At 47.2% G+C, this 14,423-nt stretch overlaps 1 protein-coding gene and 1 long non-coding RNA gene across 14 annotated transcripts in view; one reads left to right on the top strand and one right to left on the bottom strand.

The window, feature by feature from the left end:
• Nucleotides 1–7,932: 7,932 nt before the first annotated feature.
• On the bottom strand, nt 7,933–13,388 carry LOC140682485 (uncharacterized). Its single transcript, XR_012054299.1, has 3 exons — nt 13,248–13,388; nt 11,666–11,790; nt 7,933–8,105 (listed from the first exon to the last, which is right to left on the bottom strand). It is a non-coding gene; the product is annotated as an uncharacterized lncRNA (long non-coding RNA).
• A 466-nt stretch (nt 13,389–13,854) lies between these two features.
• The window catches only part of ADGRB1 (adhesion G protein-coupled receptor B1), a 282,938-nt gene continuing 282,369 nt past the window's right edge, over nt 13,855–14,423 (top strand). For all 13 annotated transcript variants that reach the window (XM_030266786.4, XM_072925064.1, XM_072925067.1 and 10 more), the window contains exon 1: nt 13,855–14,299. The gene's annotated coding sequence lies outside the window, so the exon portion shown is untranslated. The remainder of the gene's footprint in view (nt 14,300–14,423) is intronic.

Genomic DNA, 14,423 nt, shown 5'->3' on the forward strand with positions numbered 1-14,423 from the left:
CCTCAAAGGTTATAGCTTCTTCCTAATATCCCATCCAAACCTACTCTCTCTCAGGTTAAAGCTGTTCCCCCTTTTCCTGTCACTCCAGGTTCTCTTAAATGGTCTCTCTCCATCTTTCTTGTTGGCTTCCTTCAGGCACTGGAAAGCCACAATTAGGCCATCCCAGAATCTCCTCTTCTCCAGGCTGAACAATCCCAATTTCTCAGCCTTTCCTCACAGCACAGCTGCTCCATCCCTCTGATCATCCTGGTGCTTCCTCTGGACTCCTCCAAAAGCTCCATGTCCTTCCCATGCTGGGGACCCAGAGATGGATGCAGCTCTGCAACTGGGGTCTCACCAGAGAGGACCAGAGCAGCAGAATCCCCCCTTTCCCCTGCTGCCCACCCTGATTTGGGTACATTTAGAAAATACTTTCCACTCTGGCTTCTGGGAAGAGGAAATTTCACCACTGACTTTGTTGAATCTCTGCTGCAAATACATCGAACCAGCTTAGGGCTGGGTTTTGGGGCTGGATTTGGAGCAGGGTTTTGTCAGTCTGAACACGCTCCCTCTGTGGTGGTGCCCACAGGGGGATGGCAGCACCTTCTGCAGCTTCATTTGTCTGTGCTGCTGTGCCTGACAAACAGCATCTTAAGTGAAAAACAGGCTCCATCCCAGCATCTCCCCCAAGTGAGGATAGCCAGGGAGCTTAGGGATGGAACAATCTCTTTTTCCTTCTCCCCTGTGGGCAGGGGATGGAACTGGCTTAGTCTTTGTATCTTCTTTTTTTTTTTTTTTTAATTTCTATTTTTATCATTTCTTTGAACAAGCAGAAACAGTTAGACCCAGAAGACAGACTAGTACGAGCCCTAGTCCATTTTACATCAGCTAATTGTGCACTTGTCACCTTGTCCACAACATTTTTGGTACAGGGACATATTTTTGCAGGGATTCTCCCAACCATTTATCCCTACCCTGAGAGTTGATGGCTCTCTCAGCCTGGAACAGGGACCCAGCTGTGGCCCAGCCAGGGTCTATATCTAAATCAGCATGTCACCCTCTACTTTGGCATTTTTCCTGGTTTTTTTTCTGCACTGGAGACATTTCTACCAGGCACCCAATACTCTCCATGTGTTTCACTGTTATATTTAGCCCAAAAGTATCTGACTCAACAAGTAAGAATGATTGCTCTTCACAGGTACGTGTTATTCTGATGAAGATAGACACTGAAAATTGGTATAAAAATCTATTGTTCCAAATTCCTTTGGAAATTGCTAAAAAGCCTTACCCAAACCCAAACTATTTTTATGGCCTAGTGTTGTGCTTAAATATTTGATGAGCTCAGGCTGATTTGGGTTGTCATCTTGTTTAGTGATCAGCCTTTCCTTTTAAATGTCAGTCCCTTGCAAGCAAATCCTAGAACCATTTCTCCTTTCCATGCTGGAGTTCACATCCAAATGCCATGTAAAATATGCTCTGGTGAATTTTTCTTCATAGATTTGTCTAAATTCGTGTCAGTGAAGAGACATCCACTCTGGAAAATGGGAAAGGTGCATCACCAGCTCCTACCAAACACCTGTGTAGAGCTTATATGTAAATATGAGCACATTTGACCAAAGAAAAGGTCATGCTTGTGTTCAAATGTGGGACCATTGCCACTACAAGGCCATTTGTTTGCAGGCATTGGGTTGTATTTTTCCTCCAGTTGTGCATCACTATCAGGTTTATATCTGTGAAATGTATCTGTGAAGACACAGATATCTGGGAAACCCAGGAGATGAGTTGTGCATTATTAAAATAACTATACAAACTATACATTTCTGTCCTATCTATGCCCTGCCTCCTCAGAACCTCAAGGAAGGCAAAGCAGAAAAGGGTCTCTGCCCCAAAACCTTTACAATGTGCAGTGTTTGACACCATTAGCTGTCTTCAACACCATCACACATGTAAAAACATTGCAATTCTGCTATTTGACTCAATATTTTAGTGACATGAGGAAAGACACGGTGTCTTCCAAGTTTTCCATGCAGCTTGAAGCAAACCAGCTTACTGAGCAAAAAGAAAGTGGATTCAGGGAAGGAAAATGCAGCTGTATTGAGTAGCATGCTCTGCGTCTCTTCCACTTATTTCAAGCCATTCCTACGCTCCTGTGGATTTGCTGATTTTGTGAGTTTGAACATCCCTGGAGATCTTTATTCCCATTTCACTAAGCCTTTCCAAGCTCCCAGGCTTTTCCCAGCAGGGTTGCACTGGAGTTGGGGGTAAAGTCATAGAATTTTAGAATTATCAAGGTTGGAAAAGACCCATGAGATTGTGAAGTCTGTAGGAATTGAAGGAAAACCAGGGTGGTACTTGGGACAAAATATCCAGACACAATTGTTCCCATGTTCCTATGCACCAGGAAAGCAGAAGAACAAGGCTGTGCCTCCCTTGTGTGAAAGATTTCTGTATCCCTTGATATGGGACATATTTCTCACTCCCTGCTCCAAATAAACAAATTTAAAATGAAGTCTCCTCTGCTTTCTCCTGTCTCCAGCGCCAATGGATGCCCCAGCTTGGGCTTTAGCCTTCTCTGCTGATCCCAGACTTACTCCAGTGGATCTGGCACTCTGTAGTTCTGAGAGGCTTGTGAGGAGAGGAAAGGAAAGACAAGGTTTGAAATTAGCATTATCTGACTACAAATGCAGATTTTGATGTAAAAACACTACTATTAGAAAGAAAAACAAAACAAAACAAGCAAACAAACATGGTTCATTATGTTCTTAATGAGCTTCTGGATAGAGCAGCGTTCTTCAAGGGAAATGTAGAAAAAAAATGTCATTTATGAAGAGGGAAAGGACCATCCCATCAGCATAGGGGTTTTTAGGCTGTGTTGCCAAGACTGATCGAAGTGAGCCAGAATTAGGGATCTGGAATTTGCCCTGGGGTCATCTGCTCCATTCACACATTTCTGGACAACGACTGTTTTCTCTGCTTCAATTTCATCAGGTCCATGTTTCCAAAGCAGATAAACAGCTTTTCCCTGCAGGAAAGGTACACTTTTGATTCTAACATGTCTCTTGGATTGCCTTCCAGATATTCCAGCACCCTCCAAAGGCTGTGCCTAAACCCAAAACCTCTCAAACCAGAGGGGGATATGGTTTCTTGAGTTTATGTTCTCCCTGGGTATGATGAAAAATATCTTTGAGTAAAATTGGTCTTGCTTTCCATTTAATTACATAATGAAAATAATGAGTCGGGTTTTTATCAAACCCCACCAGTTTCTAGCACTAAAGTGGGCTGTAAAACTTGAATGTCATTCAAACTAAGAACTAAAAAAAAAAAAAACAGAAGAGAAAACCCATATGAAAGTCACACTAGTTGCATATTTTGAGGTTAACATGACATGACTGTGTCTCTTAAGCTCATTTAAGCATTTAATTTTGTTCTCTTGTTCCGTCCCTGCGTACATATGGATTTCATGGAGGTTTAACAGGACAGAAGAAAGTTACCCATAATTGAAACAGGCTTTATGCACAAGTCACGACATTGTGTTCAACACTCAGAGAGAGAAAAACATGTTCTTTCCATCTGAAGTGACTTATTTTCAGATTAAGAGAAACAGCTGTGAGAAGAGACAGAAGTACTCCTTAGAAGAGCACCACCAACAACTGTTTTGCTGAAATCTGTTCAAACAGATTAATCTCAGAACCTTAAATTTAATAATGCAGAGTAAATAGAGAAGGACCTGTGTAGCATAAAATCATACAATGGCTGGGACCAGAAGGGATCTTAGAGATTGTCCAGTTCCAAGCTCCTGCCTTGGGCAGAGACACCTTCCACTAGACCAGGCTGCTCAGGGACTCATCCAGCCTGGCTTTGAACATCTCCTGGGATGGAGAGCCCATGACCTCTCTGGGCAACCTGTTTTGGTGTCTCCTGAACATTACAGCAAAGAATTTGTTCTTAATACCTATTCTAAATAAAATCTACCTTGTTCCTATTTAGGACTATCTCCCCTTGCCCTGCCACTCCTTGCCCTTGTCCAAAGTCCCTCTCCAACTCTCTCGGAGCTCCTTTGAGTATGGAAGAATCACAGAATTCACAGAATCACCAGGTTGGAAGAGATTTTCAAGATCATCAAGTCCAGCCCATGCCTTAACACCTCAATTAAACCCTGGCACCCAGTGCCCCATCCAGTCTTTTTTTAAACACATCCAGGGACGGTGACTCCACCACCTCCCTGGGCAGATCATTCCAGTAGTTGATCACTCTTTCTATAAAAAACTTTTTCCTAATATCCAGCCTATATTTCCCTTGATGTGGCTTGAGACTGTGACCTCTGGTTCTGTCAGTGCTGCCTGGAGAAAGAGACCAACCCCACCTGGCTACAACCACCCTTCAGGGAGTTGTAGAGAGTGATAAGGTCACCTCTGAGTCTCCTTTTCTCCAGGCTAAACACCCCCAGCTCCCTCAGTTGTTCCTCACAGGATTTGTGTTCCCAGCCCCTCTCCAGCCTCGTTGCCTCCTCTGGACACGCTCGAGCATCTCAACATCCTTCCCAAACTGAGGGCCCAGAACTGGACACGGCACTCGACGTGTGCCCTCACCAGTGCTGAGAACAGGGGAAGGATGACCCCCTGCTCCTGCTGGCCACACCATTCCTGATCCAGGCCAGGAGCCATCAGCCTTCTTGGCCACCAGAGCACACTGCTGGCTCATGTGCAGCCGGCTGTTGACCATCACCCCCTGGTCTCTTTCTGCCTGGGCACTGTCCAGCTACACCACCCCCAGCCTATAGCAGTGCAGGGGGATATTGTGGCCAAAACACAGGACTCGGCACTTGGACTCATTAAACTTCATCTTCATGGACTCTGCCCATCCATCCAACCATTCCAGGTCTCCCTGCAGAGCCCTCCCACCCTCCAACTGATCAACACACGCTCCCAGCTTAACGTTGTCTGCAGATTTACTCATTAGAGGCTCAATCCCCTCATCCATGCTGTCAATAAAAATACTGAACAGAGCTGGCCCCAGCACAGACCACTGAGGGTCACCACTGGTGACTGGAAGTGATTTGAATGGGATCTGAGATCTCCCTGGAGCCTTCTCCAAGTTGAGCAGCCCCAACTTTTCCAGCCTGTGTCCAGAGCAGAGGTACCCCAGCCTTGTGATCAGTTTAGTGGCCTCCTCTGAACTTGTCCCAATGACTTGATCTCCTTCCTGTGCTGGGAACCCCAGAGCTGGATGAGCAACTCCAGGTGGGATCTCACCAGAGTAGAACAGAATAGAATAGAATAGAATAGAATAGAATAGAATAGAATAGAATAGAATAGAATAGAATAGAATAGAATAGAATAGAATAGAATAGAATAGAATAGAATAGAATAGAATAGAAGAATCCCCTCCCTCCCCTCCTGGCTGTTCTGCTTTAGATGCAGCCCAGGATCCAGGTCATGGCTTTTGAAACCATCCCTGCACCTGCAGAACTTCTGAGCTTTGCTGGAAGCCTTTGCAGAGCCTTCCTGAACACGAGCAGCAGTGAAGGATGAGTCGTGTGCTGGTACCACCTGGCTCCAGAGCATTTTCTGTCCCAGCTGCTCTCAGTGATATATGGCAGGAGGCAGAGATAAGTTATCTGATAAATGACTCTTCCATTATCATGTCCCAGCATAGATTATAATTACATCTGAGGGAATATAAAACAAACACAAAGGTTACAAGGCTGAGATTGGGTGAATGGTTTATTTATTCTTAATTGTTTTTTCTTCCCCTATTCACTATTAATCCCACCTTCCACTGAGGGACTTCCAATTTCAATAGACTATAAATTATGGGATCAAACTTGTTTTACATATGCTTATGTCAAATGATTTACACAGCTACAGAATCAGCCTTTGATTTCAGGATGCTCAGGTCAGATACAGATATTGGAAAACCACAGATTTCCATTCATGAGAGCATCAAAGGAACAGACCCTTAAAGGTGCTGAGCACTCTTCAGCTCCATTGGTTTCTGGGGGGGCCTGGAAGCACTTGGCCCCACAAGAATTAGATTTGGGAGGTGATTTTAAATGTCTAAATATGAACAATTATGTTGGAAACCACCAATGTGTGAACTTTTGGAGATTTTTTTTTTTTTTGTGCTTATTTCTCCTGACATCTGTGAAAAGCTGACTTGGATATTTGTATGTAAAGAAACCAACTGAGATTAAGTCCCTGTTGTTGGGAACATGGGACAAGAAGGTGACTGTGGTGGGTTGACCCTGGCTGGATGTCAGGCATCCTCCTAAGCTCCTCACTCAGGCCCCTCAGCTGGACAGGGGAAAGAAAAATTAATGAAAGGCTCCTGGGTTGAGAAAAGAACAGGGAGAGATCAGTCACCAGTTACCCTCAAGGGCCAAACAGCCTGGACTTAGGGAAATGAATTTATTTCAGTGCAAAGCAAATCAGGAAGTGCAACAAGTTGCATATCACTTCAATATGATAGTTTGGGCTGGAAGTGTCAGTTCATTGAAATTAGACTTCAGTGCGTGGAAGTGTTTGACTATAACAAGGAGAAAAGGAGGGGGGAAAAAATCCCAAACATTGTTACTTAAAAATTATTTTGGATTTTTGAAGCTAACCTAGTGATATTAAAGCAATAACAAAGTGAAATGTAAGTTGAAATCAAAGTAACACTTTTTGTCTGGCCTGAATTAAATTCACATTGACATGTTCAACTGCTGGTTTGTGAAAGTGAACCCAGAATTTTGAGCTTATTTCGGGCTTTTGTGACAGTCACTTGAGAGATCTTCAAGGTTTTTCCAGTATGGAAAATTGTTTTCTTGTTCAACTCCTCAGGTATCATCCCTGTGAAAGGGGATAGAGAATCCTGTAGAGCACAGAGGGATTTTGCCTTTCAAGCTCTGTCTGCTGGTGCTCAGGCAAGGAGGCTTTTCTTGCTTTCTCCATTGATTTAGGAGTTCTCATTCTGAGCGCATTGTAACTACAAGGAAATGAAATTCTCTCGCTTTCTGCTAAAATAAGAAGATTTACTTGTGGAAATGACTCTGTAAATACCACGTACTGCCATCTATGGCTCTGCTTGGGAAGCACATTGAGAGCTCTGCAAAGGAATCTGCTTTTCCAGAGTCAAAGAAACCTTTTGTGCTAACCTGGGTTTTAAACGAGTGGCTCACAGCTTCCAGCAGCTGGTGTGGGAAAATAGAGTTCCCAGGGGAAGGGGAATCTCAATCCATCCCTCTCCTGCCAGTTTGGTGCCAGGGTCAGCAACAGATGCCAAGAGCTTGGAGAGGGATTGCAGGGCAGCAGGAAAGCACCTGGAGAGCAGCACAAAGGAATTCCAGGCACTCCACACAGGAAAATGCCTTCATCGCTGATCCAGCTTAAATTCCTCTCTTCTAACGCCTGAGCATGTGGAATGAACCAGAGGGTTAGGGAGGTGTGTTCTGTAGGGCTGTGATCTTGTTGGCATCCTGGAGGTGTGGTGGTCTGGCTCCTCTGACTGGGTTGGGATGATTCCTGTGACTGAAGGGATGGAATGGAAGGATACAGGAAGAACAGGAATAGGAATTCTCTTTAGGATGAACAAGGACAGGAGATGAGGAGGGGCTGTGTCCCTCTGTGCTGAGGAGCAGATGGGATACATGGAGCTCTGCCTGGGGATGGACGAGGAGAATTTATGGGTCAGGATCAAGGGAGGGCAGGGACAGGTGACATTAGGGTGGGGTCTGCTACAGGCTGCCAAGCCAGGAGGACCAGGGGGGCTTGGAGCAACCTGGTCTCATGGGAGGTGTCCCTGCCCATGATGGGGGGTGTAACTGGATCATCTTCAAGGTCCCTTTCCATCACAAACCATTATGTGACTCTGGAAACAGCTGTAATTATTATTAACATTGCTGTTTTTAGAAAGTGTTCAGCACTTTCCCTCCTGAAGAAAGTTTCTAAACAAGGATAAGGAAGAGTTGAGCACTTGTTAGAGAAATCCTCTTTATTGTGACCATTTGGGATGCTCCTGATGTGTCTTCATTGGCAATAACATCCAAGTGCACTTTGCCTTTGCTCTTACTCTTGGTTCTCAGCCTCTGGTCCCAGGATCTTCACCAGAAGAACTTCATTAATATCTCCCCTCCACTCCTTCCCTTCCTGGGCAGGGAGAGGGGAAAGAGGAAAGTTCAGGATCAGTTCAAATCTCTGGTAAAAGAGAGGAGCTGTGAACATCTTGGGGCTCCATCACTCCTTCCTGCTGCCAGAGCCAGCACCACGAATGCTTTCAGAGGGAGGTTCCATCCTCTCCCTGGTCATCCAAGAGCTTTGGGACTCTGGGAATAGCTTGGCTTCCTCAGCAAAGCAGCAGCCACTCATCCAAGCTCCCTCCACCATCACTGGCTGTGGCCATCCCTGTGCTGGTGCTTGTTCCCCTCACTAAGACTCTTTTTGGAGCTGCATGGAGCTGTCCCCTGGCCCTGGCATGCAAAGCAGGCTGGTCAGGGAAGAGGGATGGAGTTAGGATTTCCCATGCTTGGGAAAGCTGGAACATCTGCCTTGCCTCACTTTACAAGTCTATAAAATGTACGTGATGCTAAATTCCTGTTTTAGGAGAATTCTCTCAGAACCTTGTCCAAAAATGGAAGAGTTTGAGCAAAGACACTCCTTGAACACAGACAATTGCTACACTTTCATAAATCCATCCCATGGGAGGAAGAGCAGGAGTTTTCTCCTTGCCCTTAGGAGAGGCTGGGATTGCTGGGTTTGACCTGTGGCACCTGAGCATTAGCACTCCTGAGCAGCCACTGCCAGCAGAAACCACAGCTGGCAACAGCAATGAAAGTCATTAAAAACATAATAAAAATTTACAACAACAAAAGCGAGGTGGAAAGCACAGCAGCCATGTGAAAGGCAGACATAAAAATCCCTTTCAAATCCTGGGTAGAGCTGAGTTATCCCACATCTCCCTTCAGCAGAAGGATGTGGCTGGCTCGAAATTTGAATTGTTCAAAGAGATTTTTAACCAGACAAAATGAAAGTGTTATAGATGTAAACACAGTGGTATCTGTTGCTGGAGGGGAAGTAAACTGATTATTTACAAGCTGTCCTGCTTTGCTGTTATCCTTTTCAAACAGATCCCCTGGGAATCCCAGGCATTTCCTTTTTTATTTTTTTTCCTTGCCATCCTCATCTCACCTACGATATCTGGGGGTACCACTGGCAGGAAGAGACTTCCAAAAAACTAAATTCCATTTCTCCACATTGCAATTATGCTTCCAGCAGATTTTTGGGGCAAATCTATTATTCCAACTGCACAACCAGCCTACCTTTGTAATGTGGGAGGTGGGAGGACAGAGTTAACAAACCTAAACCAGCTCTGAGCAGCCACCAGCCCAAACAGCCTTTTTCCACCCGTATTCCGCGCTTCAAAAGAAGGTGGAAAAATTGGGCAGATAGAAAATGTTTTTCTGTCTCTTTCATGTCTCCCTCATGTACTTTGTAGTTTGAGACCAGCTTAGGCTCCTGAAGTGTGCAGCTTAATTCTTCTCCTAAAATCTCTTTGCATATTCCCAGGGGTGCTGCAGTTAACCATGGAAATTCCCATCCCTTTTTTTTTTTTAATTTTTTTGCTCTGGACCCATTTTGCCTCTGACAACAAGAGGGGTTTTCTGTGCAACAAACATGCTCTAAATTCAAAGTGTGTGTAAAGGTTTGCTTGTCTCTCTTGACTTTGCTGTTTTCCTTTGACGGGGGGAAGAGGAAAATTACATCTGGATCCAGCTCAGCCTTTCCACCTCCAAAACCCAGGCAGAAAACAGAGCAGAGAGGAGAAAGGTACTTCACTCTTGGTTGTGGTTTTGGACAGCAAAGTCGGTGTTTGTCACAAAACCCACCCATCATGTCACCAAGGAGAGTTCGAAGTGGGTTTGTCTTATCAGCACCACCATGATGGTGTGGGGATGGTTTGTCCCAAAATCTCTTGGGCCTTGTGACCTGTGTTTTTGCTGTCCTTGTCTGCTTCTTTTCCTCTGGGAATAACACTGGAAGGTGCTGATGGCGCCCATATCTGCCCTGAGTAACTTCAGGAGTCCTCACACCATACTTTGATGGGACAGAGGTTGCCAGTTTGAGCTGAGCTGAGGTCTTTTGGTTATTTCTGTACATTTTCAAGAAAAATGGGTAGAGATCCCTGTTTCAAGGCTTTCTGTGTCATAAAGTGTGCCGACCTAGGACTGGGCAGTGTGGTCCCTGCAAGGTCTCTGCATGGGGAGCAGAGGGGGCAACCACAAACACAAAGTTGTCTTTAATCTGTTATGCTAACAGTATAGATCATTCTCCCCACAGATCCCAGGTTTGGGTTATGTTGGCAGGATGGAAGGAATGGTCTGTGTCCCCCCAAACTCAGATTTCTGGGGAGATCTGATGTTTTGAGAGTATCTCCTGCTCTGCCAATGGCCGCCTTTGCCCTCAGAATTATCCTGCTGCAGGGAATTTCACAGATCCATCCTATGCTGAAGTTATTTCACCTTTATCACTTCACAGATGAAGAGAGCAGGTGAATTATTGCACTTGGTTACCTCAGACAGCTGCAGACCCCAAATCCTCACGTCCTGTTTGCTGTCACAGCTCACCCTCAGTTCTCCCTGGAGGGCACACAGTCAGAAATGGGGACATCTGGCCCCTCTGTGATTTTGAGGTGCAGGCCGTGTTTACCCTCTTGTTGAATGGGAATTCTAGGAATTCACAAATCTCTCTACTTAGAACCGGGAAAAAATGGTCTGCAGTGACATTTGTCAGTATCTTTGGACAGTGCTGTGTGGCCCAGGGTAGGATTCCTGGTCCTGGGCGAGGATCTAGACTTTGATGATCCTGGTGGGTCATTTCCAGCTCAGGATATTCTGCCATTCATGGAGCCCAATTCCCAATTCCCACAAAGATAAGTTTTCCATCAGACCCCATTGTAACAGAAAATGGGTTTAGTTTGGTCAGTAGCACTTTTTGATGCTCTGTCCTTCTGCTTGGGCTCCCTTGCCCTGCAACACAGGAGAGAGGCCAACTGCACCTTGCCCTGCCTGACCTCCCCAAACACGGGACAAGGAAGGTGAGTGCCCTCCTCTTCTCCCGTCACGGCAAAAGAGAGGCAGAGCTGCCCCACAGGGCTCAGAGGGGCAGGAACGGACATAGGGCTAGGGTTGGGATTAGGGTTAGGATTAGGGTTAAGGTTAGGGTTAGGGTTGGGATTAGGGTTAAGGTTAGGGTTGGGATTAGGGTTAGTGTTAGGGTTAGGGTTCGGATTAGGGTTGGGATTAGGATTAGGATTAGGGTTAGGGTTGGGATTAGGGTCAGGATTAGGGTTAGGGTCAGGGTTAGGATTAGGGTTCTGGTTAGGGTTAGGTTTAGAGTTAGGCTTAGGTTTAGGATTAGGTTTTGTGTTAGGGTTACGATTAGGGTTAGGGTTAGGTTTAGGGTTTGATTTATCTTAGGGTTAGGGCTAGGGTTAGGGTTAGGATTAGGGTTAAAGTTAGGGTTAGGAATAGGTTTTGGTTTAGGGTTAGGATTTTGGTTCAGGTAAGGATTAGGGTTATGTTTAGGGTTAGGGTTAGGATTAGGTTTCCGATTAGGGTTTGGTTTAGGGTTAGGAATAGGTTTTGGTTTAGGGTTAGGATTACGGTTCAGGTTAGCGTTTGGGTTAGGATTAGGGTTAGGGTTAGGGTTACCTTTGGCTTTAGGGTTAGGGTTAGGATTAGGATTAGTTTTAGGCTCGTTTTAGCGAACAGTTCCTGGCTGCCTCCAAAGTCTTTGACTCTGCTGCTGACATCTCTGAGTGTTGGAGAGAGAGGCGCTGCAGAAATAGGGAAGAAATCTCTGGGTGAATTTGAGGAGTAGGGAAGGTTTCTTGAAGGAAAACAAACTCCCCAATGCTGCCGAGGGAAAGGGAGAGATTTCCATTCGGAGCATGCACTGTGCTAATCCAGCATAGCCGCCTGTCGGCTAAAACCCTGCATTTCAGGCCCCGGCTGCCCCTTTGCTCCAGTCCCTGCTTAACTGGAGATGTCACAGATGCCTTTGGCCAGCGATGCTGCAGTGCTGGCTGGGGATGAGAGGCTGCTTTGCTGCGTTCCTCCACTGCCCGGCTTTGCAGCTCAGCTCCTCTAAACGAAGATTTTTCTTTCTTTTCTCCTTCTCCCATGAGTTTTTAGGGATTCAAAAGGTTTGAAGGTGTGGAAATAGGGGCTGAAGTGCTGGACGATATGAAGAAGAGGCAGGAAAGGGGAAGAAGGCCGGGGGGGAGGGGGTTAAGATGCCCTGGAGAGTCCCGTGGGGGAGAGATGGGGGCTCCTCTCCCTCCCTGAGGCAGAGGGACAGAGGGTGGTGGCAGATGGGATCTTTACCTCTGCCCCTTGGAAAGGTTTGTGCCCCTTCCCTGATGGGGGAGCAGCATCCCTGGGCAAGGAGGGAGGTAATTTTGTCGGGGAAGGAGGGTCGGTTTCCCCCTTTAGGAGTAGGAAGGGTTAAAAAGAAGGGGCAGGTCCCGAAGTCTGACAGGATGCTGAAGTCTCCCAGCTCTCCACACACCTCCAGCCTTATCCCTCTCCCTTCCAACCCTTTCCTACCCCACCCCCCCTTTTCTGCTCGGCAGGCTTCTCATTGCCGGAGGACCTTCCTCGGGCTGCAAACCTGGAGGCAGCACCTTCACCCCAAATCTGCCGGGATGTAGCACGGACCTTTCACCCCAGCCCATTTCCTCCTCCTCCATCTGCTCAAACTTTCCCTTCCCCCCTCCCCAGCCTCCTGCTACCCCGGGGTGTTGCCTGGATGTGAGACCCCCAACTCCCACCCAAATTTTGGGTTAATGGAGCAAGGAGTTGAGGAGGATGCTAGGAAAGAGGTAAAATTTAAACAATTAGGAAAGGGTTAAGGGCTGTCGCCGTCTTTTCCTGGGCAAACCGTGCGCCCTGGTGCAGAGGCACGGCCGAGCCGGGGTGCTGGGGGAGGTCCCCCCATCGCCGCCCTCCCTCCCCGCGGCTGAGGGGCTGAGGAGCCGCTGCCCCGCTGCTCCCCACCGCCCTGCCCAGGGTCCCGTTCCCCTTCCCAGGCTGTCAGCTCCGGGGGATGCTCCGGGGGGCGCAATGGGAGAGCCCCAGCACCCCCCTCTCCTTCCCGGTACCCAGGCAGCGGCACCAGCGTCTCTGCGCATCCCTCTGCGGGCGAGCGGCACCTCTCCGTGCTGAGCCTCCGCAGGTTTTTGGGGGAGCGGGGCGGGGAGCGGGGGGGAAGCAGAAGCCTCACCATCCTCACCACCACCATCCCGGCTCCCTCTTCACCTCCTGGCTCCCCGCTTAGGGCTAAGCTGTCCCGAGGAGGCTGCGCTGCTGAGCCGCCAGCGCGCTCCGGCTGTCGCTGGCTCCTCTGTTCCATCCATCCATCCATCCATCCATCCATCCATCCATCCATCCATCCATCCATCCATCCATCCATCCTCTCCTGCTGGAGGCTAGCGGAGCATGCCCGATGCGATACCGTGTCAGTTCGGGTCCTCGCCTATAGCTGCCTGTTTTACAAAGCTCCGATCCGTGCGTGTGCGTGTGTATGTGTGTGTGCATTTCATCCCTCCCTCCTATCCCTCCCTCCCTCCCTCTCTCTCTCTCTCTCTCTCTCACTCTAATGTGTGATCTGGAAAGCTTATAAAAGCCTGATGTAATCCTTAATGCAGCCCCTGGCTACAAAGACTGGATCTAGTTTCAGAGAGAGAGAGATTCAGAAGCAGAATTAAAAAAAAAAAAAATTAAAAAGTGTGGGGGGAGAAGAGAGAGAAAGAAGGAAAAGCAGACGAGTGGATTTTAAACAAACATATCTTCCTGAAGAAGACCATTCTTGCTCCTCGCTGCTGGGAAAGCTACTCTGAACCCTGCTGTATATTTTTTTTTTCCAAAGGAGAAGACTTGATTGTCTGCTTGGATCTAATGATTTACTGGCTTTTAACTGCGTTTTTCCCCTCTCCTAAGGATTTCTCAAAAACCGGCTTAATTATTTTCAGCTTTTCTCTTCTACCTGCCTGTCTGCAGAGACACCAAAGGTTCTCCCTTCCTCTCCCTCCCCACCCCCATTTCTTTTAGGATTTTTTTCCTCTTTTCCATTTAATACACATATATATATATATATAAATGTGTATGTATATATATATGTAGAGGCAAGAGTGGAGGAAGCGGAGGGAGAGAGAGCTCTGCCATCCTTTTGGACTTCACGCGCTGCCCAATGTTGGGCTGGTTACCCCTGGATATGTTGCTGGTTTCCATTTGGAATTTGACGAAGGGGAAAAGGAGGATATAAAACCAGGGGAGCTCGGCAAGGTAAGGGGCTCCGGGCCGCCTTTCCTTCTTCCACGGAGGGGAGGGAGAGGGGGAACGCGACTTCTCCGGCTGCGCTTTGCCTGGAGCGCAGGGGGGTCTGTCTCCATCCCCAGGGGAAACGGCG

Source organism: Taeniopygia guttata, chromosome 2 (assembly GCF_048771995.1).
Source record: "Taeniopygia guttata chromosome 2, bTaeGut7.mat, whole genome shotgun sequence".
Lineage (NCBI taxonomy): Eukaryota > Metazoa > Chordata > Aves > Passeriformes > Estrildidae > Taeniopygia > Taeniopygia guttata.